Source organism: Sinocyclocheilus anshuiensis, unplaced genomic scaffold, assembly GCF_001515605.1.
Source record: "Sinocyclocheilus anshuiensis isolate Anshui unplaced genomic scaffold, SAMN03320099.WGS_v1.1 scaffold415, whole genome shotgun sequence".
NCBI classification, from domain to species: Eukaryota; Metazoa; Chordata; class Actinopteri; order Cypriniformes; family Cyprinidae; genus Sinocyclocheilus; species Sinocyclocheilus anshuiensis.
In genome coordinates, this window is record NW_015552655.1 from 946,689 (window position 1) to 960,096 (window position 13,408).

The 13,408-nt window shown below is 36.7% G+C and overlaps 1 pseudogene; it reads left to right on the forward strand.

Annotated features, from left to right (window-relative positions):
- The first annotated feature begins 408 nt into the window (after positions 1-408).
- LOC107667152 (calpain-15-like) overlaps positions 409-13,408 on the forward strand; it is a 25,134-nt pseudogene continuing 12,134 nt past the window's right edge.

The window sequence follows — 13,408 nt, forward strand, 5'->3', positions numbered from 1 at the left end:
GGCTAAACTGGTATCGACAGATGTTACCATGATGTTTAAATTATTACTGGTGTTTTTTAATTATTATTTTTAAATATGAGATCAGAATTAGATGCTACATTTTTTTTGTGCCATGTTATAAAGTTATCCATCTTTTTTCAGAATGTTAAAATAGTTTTAGTGCCTGATCGTAAATATAAAACGTTAAGCATTTTTTAAGCATGCAAACCCATATAGAATCATTATATCAGTCATATTTGCCATAAAATAATAGTGGTTATTTGTATCAGCAAAAATACCTTAAACTTTTTTAATTGAATAAAAAAAAAATGTAAATAGAAAATGTATTTAAAAATATTTTTTACAATTTTAATTTAGCCTGTTTATAATGTTTCTACTAGTTAAAACCTCCTGAATTGTCATTAGAAGTCAGTTTTTTAACAGGTTACCGTGTAGAAATTGCTTTTAAAAATGCTCTTCGCATGCATCTCTGATTAATTGCACGCACACATACATGCACTCATTCGCATGCGTAGATGCACACGGATTGATATGCTTGTTCTCTGGACGCTGATGTTTGTTTGCGATGAAAGGAATATTTGCTTCTGCAGGCTGGATGAAATGTGACGCATCGTAATCCCGGTGACAGCTGCGGAAAGATGAGCCACAGACAAGACAGAGAACGAGAGAGAGAGAGAGACAAGCAGTGAACATGATTAGAAGGACTGCGCCGTGACTCAACCAGACGCATAAAAAACAAGACGGGAATGGAGACTGGAAACTTTCTCGCTGCGTCAAACTTCCTCTTTTAAAGAGTGTTTTTGTCTCTAGTGCTTCAGTAATGTGTTGTACCGCCATCCCCGAAGTGTCGTCCTTCCTCTCAGGCGAGGTTACGGCAGGTTAAACGCCACCTGAGGCTTAGAGAGACTGAAGGGCCCGCGGCCCTCGCAGACCTTTGGGGAAAACGGCACCCGTGGATCATTTATAGGCTCGCTTGTGTGCATGAGCGCTGTCAATCACAGCCACTTCCTGTCTGTCACTTCCTGATGTTGATCTCTGGCAGACTAGAGGAGATGTCTGACCCTCCAAACTGAGCTTGAGAACCGTAGACCTTTGCGTTTGAGTGTATTTATATGCATGAAAGACAAACAGAAGGACGCAGCGTGTGCGTTTCTAAGTTGCTCGTGGCAATGGGGAGTTCTACATCGTCTCTGACCACGGACAGAGAATCAGATCACGGGTTCAGCACGGCTCCGTTCCCGCCGGCAGCTCCGATGGGCTGGCTCAGGACTAGCCACAGCAGTCCGGTGTGGGGAACCACTTTCATCACACGCCAGCAGCAGCAGCAGCCTATCCCACATAGAGAGCGCAGGTAAACACGTGCATGCGCCAGCATCGCCTCATCAGGGGATTTAAGGTCAACATGATGTCAGATTGACTATTTACACGCTCAAACAAAAGTTTAGGCCTAAATTTAAGATTTATGCATTTGAAGTGCATGCACTTGGATCACACAGTTTTAATATAACTAATAAACCTAGTGTGATAAATATTTGTCAGTCATGCATCAGTGAAACTGATATAGTGGCATAGTTTGATTTTATTTCAATCAAAATACATTCAAATTGAATTGTGAAAACAATTAACATTTATTCAGTTAAAAAGTTTGAACATGGAACAAGCAATATTCAGTTAGTTAAACAAATTGGACTTACTAATGATAAATATATAAAGTTGGTTATTGTGTATTTTAAAACACATTTAGTTTATCAGTGCTATTACAGAAATCTGACCTGTTTTATTCATGCATCACTGACAAATATGCATCACATTAAGTTTATTAGTTTGTTAAAACTGTGTAGTCCAAATGCATGGAAATGTAATTTAATGACATAAATCTTAAATTTAGGCCTAAATATATTTTGAGTGCACGTTCCTGGTGGTTTTGTGAGCGTTTCATCTGTGCATGTTATTCTGAAGGAAATGTTCACCCACCGTTCAATAATTTCTTGATAAATAAGATCAAATTCCATCCTAGATTTCATTTGGAAATGTGTAAAATGAGTTGAGAATGAAATTTCGAGTTTAATCAGAAGTTCATTTTTTTACTCTGGGTTGTTGGTTAATTTTTAACTACCATTCAAAAGGTTTTTTTTTTTTTTTTTGGAAAGAAATGAATACTTTTATTCTGCAAGGACTAATTAAATTGATCAAAAGGGACGGTAGGGGCATTTATAATGTTACAAAAGATTTCTATTTCAAGAAGTATCACAGATTCCACACAAATATGAAGAAGCACGGCTGTTTTCAACACTGATAATAATCAGAAACGTTTCCTGAGCAGTAAATCAGCATCTTAGAATGATTTCTGAAGATCATGTGACACTGAAGACTGGAGTAATGATGCTGAAAATTCAGCTGCGCATCACAGGAATAAATTATATATTACATTATAAAACAGCTATTTTAAATTGTAATAATATTTCACAATTTTACTGTATTTTTTATCAAATACATGTAGCCTTGGTGAGCAGAAGAGACTTCTTTTAAAAACATTACATATCAAACACTAGTGTATGTAGTGCAGTAGGATCATGTTTAATGGAGTGTGTGTCGATACAGTGTATAGCTGAAACGTCTTGGACAGATTCTGTGTGTGTGTGTGTTACTAGAGGATTTTCCCTTTAACGCTGTTTGCCAGGGGCACCCCGTGAACCCGTGAGGTTTCGTGTGTGTGTGTGTGCATGTTGATAACACACATCTTTGACGTTCTTCTCTGTTTCATAGATGTTAATCATGTTTGTGTTACATGTTGAGGGAGGTGTGGTGGAGCTGAATCACCAGCATGTACGCTGATGTTCATTTAAAGCGCTAGTTCGTTCAAAAAGGAAAATTTGGTCATCATTTTCTCACCCAAATCTGTGAGGCTTTTATTTTCTGTGGATCACAATAGCAAATGTTCAGTAGATTGTTCACGCTGCTCTTTTGCATGCAATTAAAGTGAATGGGAAGAAGTATTGCTGTGCATCAAAAATGGCAATTTGCAAAATTTATAATAAAAAAAAGTGCCTCAAGACAAAGTTTCTTATTATCCAATCATCAAACATCATTGCTTCTTGATGTCTTGTCATTGCCATCTTTGAGTTGTGTGTGTGTGTGTGTGTGTGTGTGTGTGGAACTTATTTATACAAATATATATATATATATATATATATATATATATGTGTATATATATGTATATATATGTGTGTATATATATATATATATATGTATATGTATACTGTGTCCAGCCTCATTGACTGTCTTTGTATGTCAAAAAGACGGCCCTAAAATGATTTTGGGAGTACATAAGTGTGATTAAATTATGACAGAAGTTACATTTTTGCCTAAGCTATGCTGGTACATTGAAATCAGTCAATCACAATTGAAGTCATTTGCATAAAGAAGTATTCATTGTGCAGTAGCGAAATGGCCTGTTTAATGTTAAGGCTCAGCAAGAGGGTGGAAAACGCTCATAAAGTATAAAATTACCACAAGAAACCTTGGCTGTGATTGCAAGTGAACCTAAGGGACAGAAATGAAAAAAGCTAGTGTACAATATTTAACCGAGTTAACCGATCCATCCGAGCATACGATGTAAAGAAAACAGCGGTTCAGCTGTCAGGCTTGTAGAAACGTCCGTTTTTTTTCCACAGCACCATCTGCTGTACGCGGCTGTTCATTTCCAAAAGTTCAGCTGTCACCGACCTTTTTAACAACTGACACGCCACAGACAGACTCAACGGGGCAGCCGCGCTCAAACAACTCTCCGCTGGAGTCACATGGTGCAGGATGAGGCGCGTATGAATTATTCTTACTGCTAAAACAATTCCGTCATATTATTTTTATAAGGACTGAGCAGTGCAAGAACTCCACATGTCCTTGTGTTATTTTTTTAAAGGATTTCTCGTGTTAACAGAATCCAGGCAGCTTCAGAATCACTTTATGTAATGCCTTTCCATCCGCGTCAAGTTGTAAGCTGTTTCTGTGTTCAGACTCTTTTTACAAATCCATGAGGGTCAACTAGTGCCCAACATCCTATAGTGGATTAGCCAATTCAACTGTTAATGTATATTTTTCTTCATATTTGATATTTGTAGTTGCAGTGCTTAAATAAGCATTTTTTTTGTCTAATAAGAGTGTAGCACCGTGTTTAAATACAGTTTTTACCATTTTGAAATGCATTAGTATTATATAATAAACAGTGAAACATGAATTTTATAAAGTTATTTATTTTATATTATGATGTTTTTATAAAGTGTATATATGTATATTATTTACGACATTCTATACTTTATTAGTTGAAATATAATCTACTTTAAATTAAATAGTTTAAACTAATACATAACTAATATATTTTAGCCAAAAATGTTATCGATTTTTTTTTTCTGTTTGTAAATTATGTATAATGTTTTTTATCCTATTAATTTGTTTATTTACCTATTTTTTTAATGACCTATTTGCCAGATTTTGCTAATAGTTTTAAGCCCTGTTCACACAAAGAACGATAACTATAAAGATAACGATAAAGATATAGTTCTAAAAATCATTCTCAATATTAAAGAATAGCAGAGTCCACACCAGAACTATAACGATAAAGGCACAGAGAAACAGTATCCTTAGAACGTTAAAGCTGATCTGCGCCTCACTGCATGCGTCTGCGACGCGTTACGGCTCCATGGGAACCGGAGCTGATCGCGGCCGATCTAGTCAGTGCTTGTGTTTATGAGCCAGCCGCGGCACGTTTCTGAAGCGGCTCTCCGCGCAGCTTGGCTAAAAATAGTCTTTTGTGAGTTGTCACAGCGTGGAGGATGGAACAAAACCTCGTCGGAGCCGTAATGCCGAGTTCACACTGCACGATTTTCAAAGTCGTCGGGTCACCGTTTTCACACTGCACGACTATCTAATTTTTTTACATAAAATTGTTTAGAATTATAGATGTTACATTTCCTTTTCTTCAAAGTTCATCTGAGGTGAAGAGTTTTGTAACATCAAAAAATAACACGCTTCACCTTTACTTTGACCTTTGAGACGTGAGTGCTGTAGGATGTCCCAGTGTGACATGTCGTCCATGAACCCAGCTGTATGTCTCTATTGTGTGTGTGTGTGTGTGTGTCTGTCTGAACGTTATCAGGATGTTTCCTGAGTGTTTTATCGAGAGAAAGGGAGTCTCTGCCCTCTGAGGCTTTACTGAGGATTTATTCCCATAGCAACAAGCTCCTATCACCTCAGCCAATCACAATTCAGAATAAACTCTCCCCGTGTATCTCTCTCTGACAGACACACACTGTGGTTTAGTATATTGCTTTCAAAAGTCTGTCTACTAAACTAAAATGCCAGGGTCATCATATTTTTATTGGTTTGTTGGGAAATGTGTATCAGGTTGAGAATGGAAATGTATTAATTGCAATATTTATTGGCTGAAACAGTAGTTTCATATTTTAGTGTTACCTTTCATACCTTTGTTTTATTAATATTTTCATGTTAACTGTTTCTAGATATTTAGAAGGTAGTTCCATTGTGACAACATGCCCCACCATTATTAGTTCAATGAGTTTTCAACAAACTTTGTTTTTTCGTGGGCAATAATGATGTAAATGCAAATAAAATAGTTGTTTTTTAGCTGAGACTTTAAAGTTTGTGTATATAGGAGTTGACTTTTAAAAATAGACCTACGCTGAGAAATAAGTAAAGGTGTGACAGTCTCTCCTATATGGGACACATCAAGCCTGAATGCACACGTCCATATGAATTCATAAAAGTTGATTGTTCTATGAATTCTCTTTCACCTCTTGTGTCCTTTCCTTGTTTGCGTAATGAAAGGTGTTTCCTCGCTCAGATTTCATCTGTCCCAGATTGCCTCTATCTTCCTTATGTGACTCAAATGCGACTGTTTTAAATGGATTCTAGTAAACATTGTTCTTACATGTTCATCAGCCCGAAGCCAAAAACATTATGCTGTTTGGAATGCTGTTATATCGCATACTCGGAAAAACTATTTCCGCCAATAATTCCCTGCTTTCCAGCAGTGTTAACAGGTCACAGAACACACCCATCATGCACTGCATAATGCACACACGCACAATATGATCAGACACTCACACAAGCTTTGATTCTTTGCATTATTTATCAGCATGATCCTCCTTGAGTCGACGGTTAGTATCACTACTGAGTCAGTCAAATAATGCGCGCGCACACACACACACACAGTGCAGTGAGGAGTGGGATGAGGGCCAGTTCTGTTAGACCAGTGCTAATGACTGTGACTCACAGAACAAATGTCTTACTGCGTGTATGCAATGGTTTTTTGAAACTCGGGGCCAAATGTCTCAGCATGCTCACAGGGAACCGACCCAAAGACCAACAGTATATAAAACAGTTTTGAAAGGGTCTTCATAGTTGCCAAATATCATGCTTGCATGCTCTTGTTATTATTTTAGGTATTTTCTCTCTTTTAATTAATCAAATGTTGATCTTTAGTCTGTCATTTCTCATGTAGAGTAAGGGTATTTAATAATTGATAGTAATGGTCAACTGATGTGAATTTTTTAGTGGTTGACATCTAGGGAGTAGGGTGGATTATTATTATTATTAGTAGTAGTAGTAGTAGTATATAATGAAATATTATGCAGTTTTATAATACTTTATGTGTATATATATGAATACTTTCCGTACCCACTGTATATATACATGCGAAAGATGTCATCTTTTTGCATGTACAATTTTTATCCTGTTTGTCTACCTTAAAGTGTTTATTAATTTTTTTACCTATCTTTTATTACCAATTTACCAGATTTTTTTTTTGCCATTAAATGGCCTCAGAAATGGCATAAAACAATCAAATAAATTGGTTTTATGTATGACCGATGTCTCATAATGGCCCAATTTCATTTGATTAATCGACCTGTCTGATATATTAGGTTAATATATTGGTATATTAATAATATTGGTTTATTAATAATGCATTGTATTATTAATCTTCCTTATGTGTCTATCTTTATTTAATCCTATGTGTATTTCCCCTCTACATATTCCTTTCTCTTTGTCAACTCTGTTCTGCTCTCTTTTGTGTACTTTGTACTTGGTACTTTAATTCAGTATTTAATTGTTTATCTTTTTCCTTCTTTTTCAGTCACTCTCATTCTCCTGGTTCGATGGCTGCAGTTGTGAGGAATTCTGATTGGTCATGCGGTCGCTGCACCTTTCTTAACTCCAGCGACTCATTGCGCTGCTCTATTTGTGAAGCTCCTCGGCAGAAGCCGGATTTGAACCATATTTTGCGCCTCAGCAGTGCTGAGGAACCTCGCTGGTCCTGCCCCCGCTGCACTCTGACCAATCACCATGGATTAGGCTCGTGTTCTGTGTGCGGAGCAGCTCCAGTTACACCCAACGGACCCCTCCCACCCAAGCAGCCCCCGCCCACTCCAGTAGAGCCCGCCTCCAGCCCAGAAGCCAAAGGTCAGGTAGCCAATGGGGAGTCCCAGTGCGCCGAACCCAACGGGGAGGTGTCTGTCGTCTCCGCCCCCCGTCCCGTTTCTGCCCCCTTCCCTGTCCTCGCTTCAAAATAACCCTGTGCCTCGCAGCCGAAGGGAAGTCCCACCCCCTGGACGTCCTCTAAACCCCGCCCCCTCACCAACATCGCCCTCAACATGCCCTCCTACCAAAACCAAGCCCCTCCCACCATCAGACAACTACCCAATCAAGCGCCTCAGCGTGCTGGAAGAGGAGGAGCCTAACAACCCTGCACCTCCAATCACGTCTCCGCCCTCTTGGAAGTGCCCTGGATGCTCCACCCCCACAGCTCCTCCCTCGTCATCCGCCGGGCGTTGTGATGCATGTCGAGGGTCATGGCCGGGTTCGGGCGCCGACGTCATCGACGTACTGGGCGAGTCGGTGCGATTCACGCCGGCATCGCCGTCCAGTCCGGACTTCAGCTCATGGGCGTGTTCCAAATGTACGTTGCGCAACCCGACAGGCGCGGGCCACTGCACGGCCTGCGGATCGTCCAAATTGCATGGTTTCTCCGAGCCGTCCAACTGCTCGTCTTGTTCTCGGAAACAACCGCACTCCCACATGCGTGCCTTTACTTCCACCTCCTCTTCCTCCGTCTCGTCCCCGTCGGCACAGGACAAGAGCGCCTGTCAGTGGACGTGTCCTGCCTGCACGCTGTTGAACGAAGTGAGGATGAAGCATTGCGCGGCATGTCACACCCCGCAGCAGTACCTCAATCAGCGCAAAATCGGAAAGCCACTGAAACGCCGGGAGAGCATGCATGTGGAGGCTCGCAGGCGCACGGATGAGGGAGAGGCCAAGGAATTGTGGGAAAATATCGTCAGCTTTTGTAGAGAGGTAAGACACTGTCAGTTTGATTTGGGGAAAAAAATTATATAGTAATTTTTAATAGGGCTGGGACAATAAATCGATGCGTTGCGATTCTTTCTGGAATCGATTCTGAGCTTAGTTTTTAACAGCAGATGGCACTCAAGTCTAGTTTTTAACCGCACACTCAAATGCTCACAAAGAAGAGCCCTTGTGCGTTCGGCTGAGTAATGTAAGTGGTTACATGTACTTGCACCTTTTATGCTTTTATGACATGAGATTAATGTAAATACAGCCCTCTATGAACACCCTTGTAATTCACTTCAACCTTTTCAAACTTTATGAATGATTATTTTATGTTCAAGTGGTGTGTGTGTAAGGAACTGGAAGCAAGCACAGAATGGCTGTTTCTAATGCATGCAGTGCTGATGTTAAAAACTAAGTTCAGAATCGATTCAACAGAGAAGCGCGATGCATTCCGATAATATCAGAATCAATGCAGAACAATTACTCAATTCGCAATGCATCGATTTATTGTCTAAGCCCTAATTTTTTAAGTAGCGTCTAGAGATTCTTACTTTTTTGGCGTATATGATACTGATTTTAACAAATATCGTCCGATACTCTGTTCTACGGAGTCCCGCAAATGATTTGCAGAAAAAAAAAAGATTTCTTAATTTGTGGCCACGTTTTAAATTAAATGTATTCATTTGTTCCCTCGTTTTAGGTAAATTTTGTCACTTGAATTTATTTAAATTGTGAACATTATTTAACTAAAAAAAGTTAGTAGCCACGATTTACCTAAAATGCGCGAACAAATGAATAAGTCCTGGGAATGATAACGTAGTTTAAGTGACATTACAATGATATTAAAATGAATTCCAGTAACAGAAATTTTGTCAGAATTGGTGAATTCGAATTAAATTGTCCATTTAATTTAATCCTGAAAGATGCACAGTGTTTTCCATGTAAAAATATGTAGATAAATGTAGTTTATTAATTAGGCTAGGGTTATTTTAGAGTTAAATTAAAATTATTATTATGTAGTTCTTCCGTATGTTCATTTCAAAAACGTAATTATTTTAGCACATTTTTTTTTTTACTATTTTTACATGATATCCAAAGGACTATATTATACATATCGTTTAAAAGTTTGGAGTCTGTACAATTTTAAAGGGGTCATATGATGCTATTTTAAAGATCATTATTCTGTTACACCAAATAAACAGAATATGTTGACATGCTTTAATGTTCAAAAAACACATTATTTTTCAAATACTGTACATTATTGTAGGTCCTCTATGCCCCGCCTCTCTCAAACGCTTAGTTTTCTACAAAGCCCCCTCCTTTGACAAGCGCAGTCTGCTCTGATTGGCCAGCTGACCCAGTGCATACCCCTTTAATGTTCTTGAAAGAAGTCTCTTATGCTCACTAAGGCTGCATTTACTTGATCCAAAAATACAGTAAAATTGTGAGATATTATTACAATTTAAACTTACAGTTTTCTATGTGAATATATTATAAAATGTAATTTATTTCTGTGATCAAAGCTGAATTTTCAGCATCATTACTCCAGTCTTCAGTGTCACATGATCCTTCAGAAATCATTCTAATATGCTGATTTGCTGCTCAAGAACCAAATTCAAGACCTTATCCAACACAATAGATGTACTTTATTAATTATTAATGAACCATCTGTTTTTAATATCAGTTTAAATGTCAGTGATCGATACATCGGTGCATCTCTAGTGGTCTCATTTGTAGTGTTCACTGTATACTGTAATATATATCTCTTTATTACACACTTGACCCGCCTAAATACTAATGTTCCATTATCTAAACATCCTGCTACTCTATTCTGTTGACATTTCATTGGTATCAAACCGCAGCTCTGTTTTTGATGCTGAGCCAATATCAAAAACACACACACAGAGCATAAAAACAGCGGCGCCCCTCATATCTCCTAAATATTTGATATATTTCTGACCTTCTTGGAGGAGAAAATGCTCAGACTTTGTGTTCGAGGAGATGATGAATGCATGTTGTTCAGCTCGTGATGTTCTGTTCAGACAGCTTAAGGAGCGTCCCGCAGAAGTTAATGGCCGTGTGCTCTTGTGAGTCGAGTGTGTAATGATTCACTGCCGACGGGGCTGAAATGCAAATTCCCAACTTCTTCTTGTTCTTGATCTTTTTCCATATTCAATAAAAGGTTTCATAAAAGAACACAAAGGTGTTTAGGCACTTTATCATTTACAATTGAAACTGCTCTAAGCGGAGTACTTCATCTTTTAAATTGAACAACTCCCTTAGTTCTGGGACTCATAAATACAAGTTCAGCAGGAGTTTTCCTTTCAGATATGTTTCTAGGAACTTCGAAACTCCTTGATATCTCTGATGTCCTGAGAAATAGATATGTCTTGGTTCATTTTTATATTTTAGTCAAATCAGATTGACCTTTGTATTTTCTGCTCTTAAAGACCTGTGATGTGTGAAGGTTGAAATCAAGACAAGCCACAGTTTGATGCCAGTGAGAGCTTATGATCTCTACAGTAACTGATAATAATTACTTGTTAGTGTCATATTAGTGGCTAAATATATTTGTCTAGTTAAGGATGTTTTTCAGAGTAGCTTAAACCATGATAAACCAAGTCTAGATGTTTTGAATAAAATGCACAATTACTTCCCATGTGAATGTGTGCATATTACATATTATTTAATGATGGTATGAGATACATTTTTAAACAAAAACAATAAAAAAATTATTTTACAAAAAAAAGTATTCAAATTTTAGCTCATTTTATATTGTGTACATAATAATGGCTAATGAGATCTAAAATTAATTAATTAAAATTAATTATATATTATAGATATTTATATTATATAATATTTAATAGTGGAGAAAACTACATAAATTAAAAAAATGAATTAATTGTAAACATGTGCTTTAATAATAGCATATGAGATCTACATGAATTCAAATATTACATGATATTTATTAAAAATAATATTGTAGTTAATTTTCCATTATACAGTATACATATTATGTAATGATGAAAAATAGGATATACATAAATATGAAAAACAAATAAAATACTTATTTTGCATTATATTCATGAAGACTATTTAACAATATATAAAAAAAAACAGAATTGTTTCACACCGTATTACACGATATTAAAATGTTAGCTATTTTTATAATATACATATTACTTGATGTAAAGATCTACATAAATTTGAAAAACAAATTAAATACTCCTTTCACACTATATATTTAAAAATATATATAACGGTAATCAATTGTATATTATATACATAAAAATGCCATTTAAAAATGGCAAAAGACATCTACATTAATTAAAAAGAATGAACAAATTATTTCACACCGTATTTACTGAAAATACTGTTTTAAATATTCAAATTTTAGCTAATTTTATATTCTACACATATTATTTAATGATTAAAACAAATTACCTACTTAGTTCACATCACAGTCATTAAAAATATTATATTAAAAGTAGTTAGTTTTATATAATATACATATTATTTAGTAATGGCAAATGAGATGAAAACCTTGAATTATTTTTTATTCATATTTATTAAAAATATTGTAGTAAAAGTTTCATTTGATATTATATGCATATTATGTGACAAATGAGATCTATGTAAATTTTAAAAAATAAATGAAGGACTTATTTTACACTTGTGCAGTCAAATGCCTCTGTGATTGTGCAAACCAAAGGTAGAAATCCACAATATGATCCCAAAGAGAGCTTGTGATCTCAACATTACCTGTCACTAATGACTTGTTAGTATCATCTCAGAGGTTAAATATATATTTGGATGCAGCTCCAAGACACTCGTAGTCTCAAATGCTTCTCCCGTGACCTCTTGTGATCTGAGATTTTCCATGTTCTCTGGTTTCCGGACTACATGCCTTATTTCCGCAGGAGGGTCGATGCAACATGAAATGAATGCTCAGGTTTTCTCTGAGATGAAGTGCATCTTTTTGCTTTTTTGTTGCGTGTTACGTGACTAGATGGTCCTTCAGTGTTTTTGGGGCACAGCAGGATGCGTAAGTGTTTACACTGTAAATGTGACATGTCCGTAAGCGTCCCTGAAGATGCTCTGAGTGATCTGATCTGAGAACGTTCTGGCCTGTTTACTTGTGATCAGATCAGCCAGACTGAATGTTAATTTCAGGTCTAAGCGCAGCTGTGATTTGACCCAGATGTGCTCACTTCTGAAATGTTGCATAATGAAAGATGATGCATCACAAATTAAGTTTAGAACCTGCGTCTAAGCTGTTCAAAGATGTATTTTTCTGCACGTTATATATTAAAATATTCTTTGCAAATGGGATTTCAGACATCTTTCCACGTCTGCACGTGTTTTCCCAGCAACCCCTCCGATCTGCGTCTGTCTGCGCTCGCAACCTGGGAGACGTATTTTTAGAAACGGTTGTGGCAGCAATTAAACGGCTCCCCAGAGTCAAAATGACCCCTATTTCTCCGGCATACACGTGTTTTCTGCAAGAGAAAAAAAAATCAGGTGAGAGCTGCTGCTGCCCGTGAGAATATCCTACTGTACGTTTGAAGCTTTATTGTTCCTGCAGAATATCTGCTGCAGTTTTGCTCCAGAAGCTTCTGGACTGGTTTACTGCAATTGTACATGTTTCTTCACTCTTCACTGTGTCTTCATATGATGCACAACCTGTCGACTCTGTAAAGATGTACACACTAACAAAGTGAACAGAAGTTGATGTTTTAGGGTGAAAGGTTGTGTATTTTTAGGGTGAATAAGGTGAAAATGAACAATTAGCCTACTTCTTTCTGTGTATGTGTATATAAAGCAATTAAATAATTATTTCGGCATTTATTAAAAATGTTGTTATTAATATTATTATTTATATTAATAGTAGTAGTAGTAAAATTAATTCATTTTATAGTATATAAATATTTAATGATGAGAAATTATATCTACATAGAAAGACATTAAAAAATTAAATGATATTCATTATACATTATTCTATATATATATATGTGTGTGTGTGTGTATATATATATATATATAT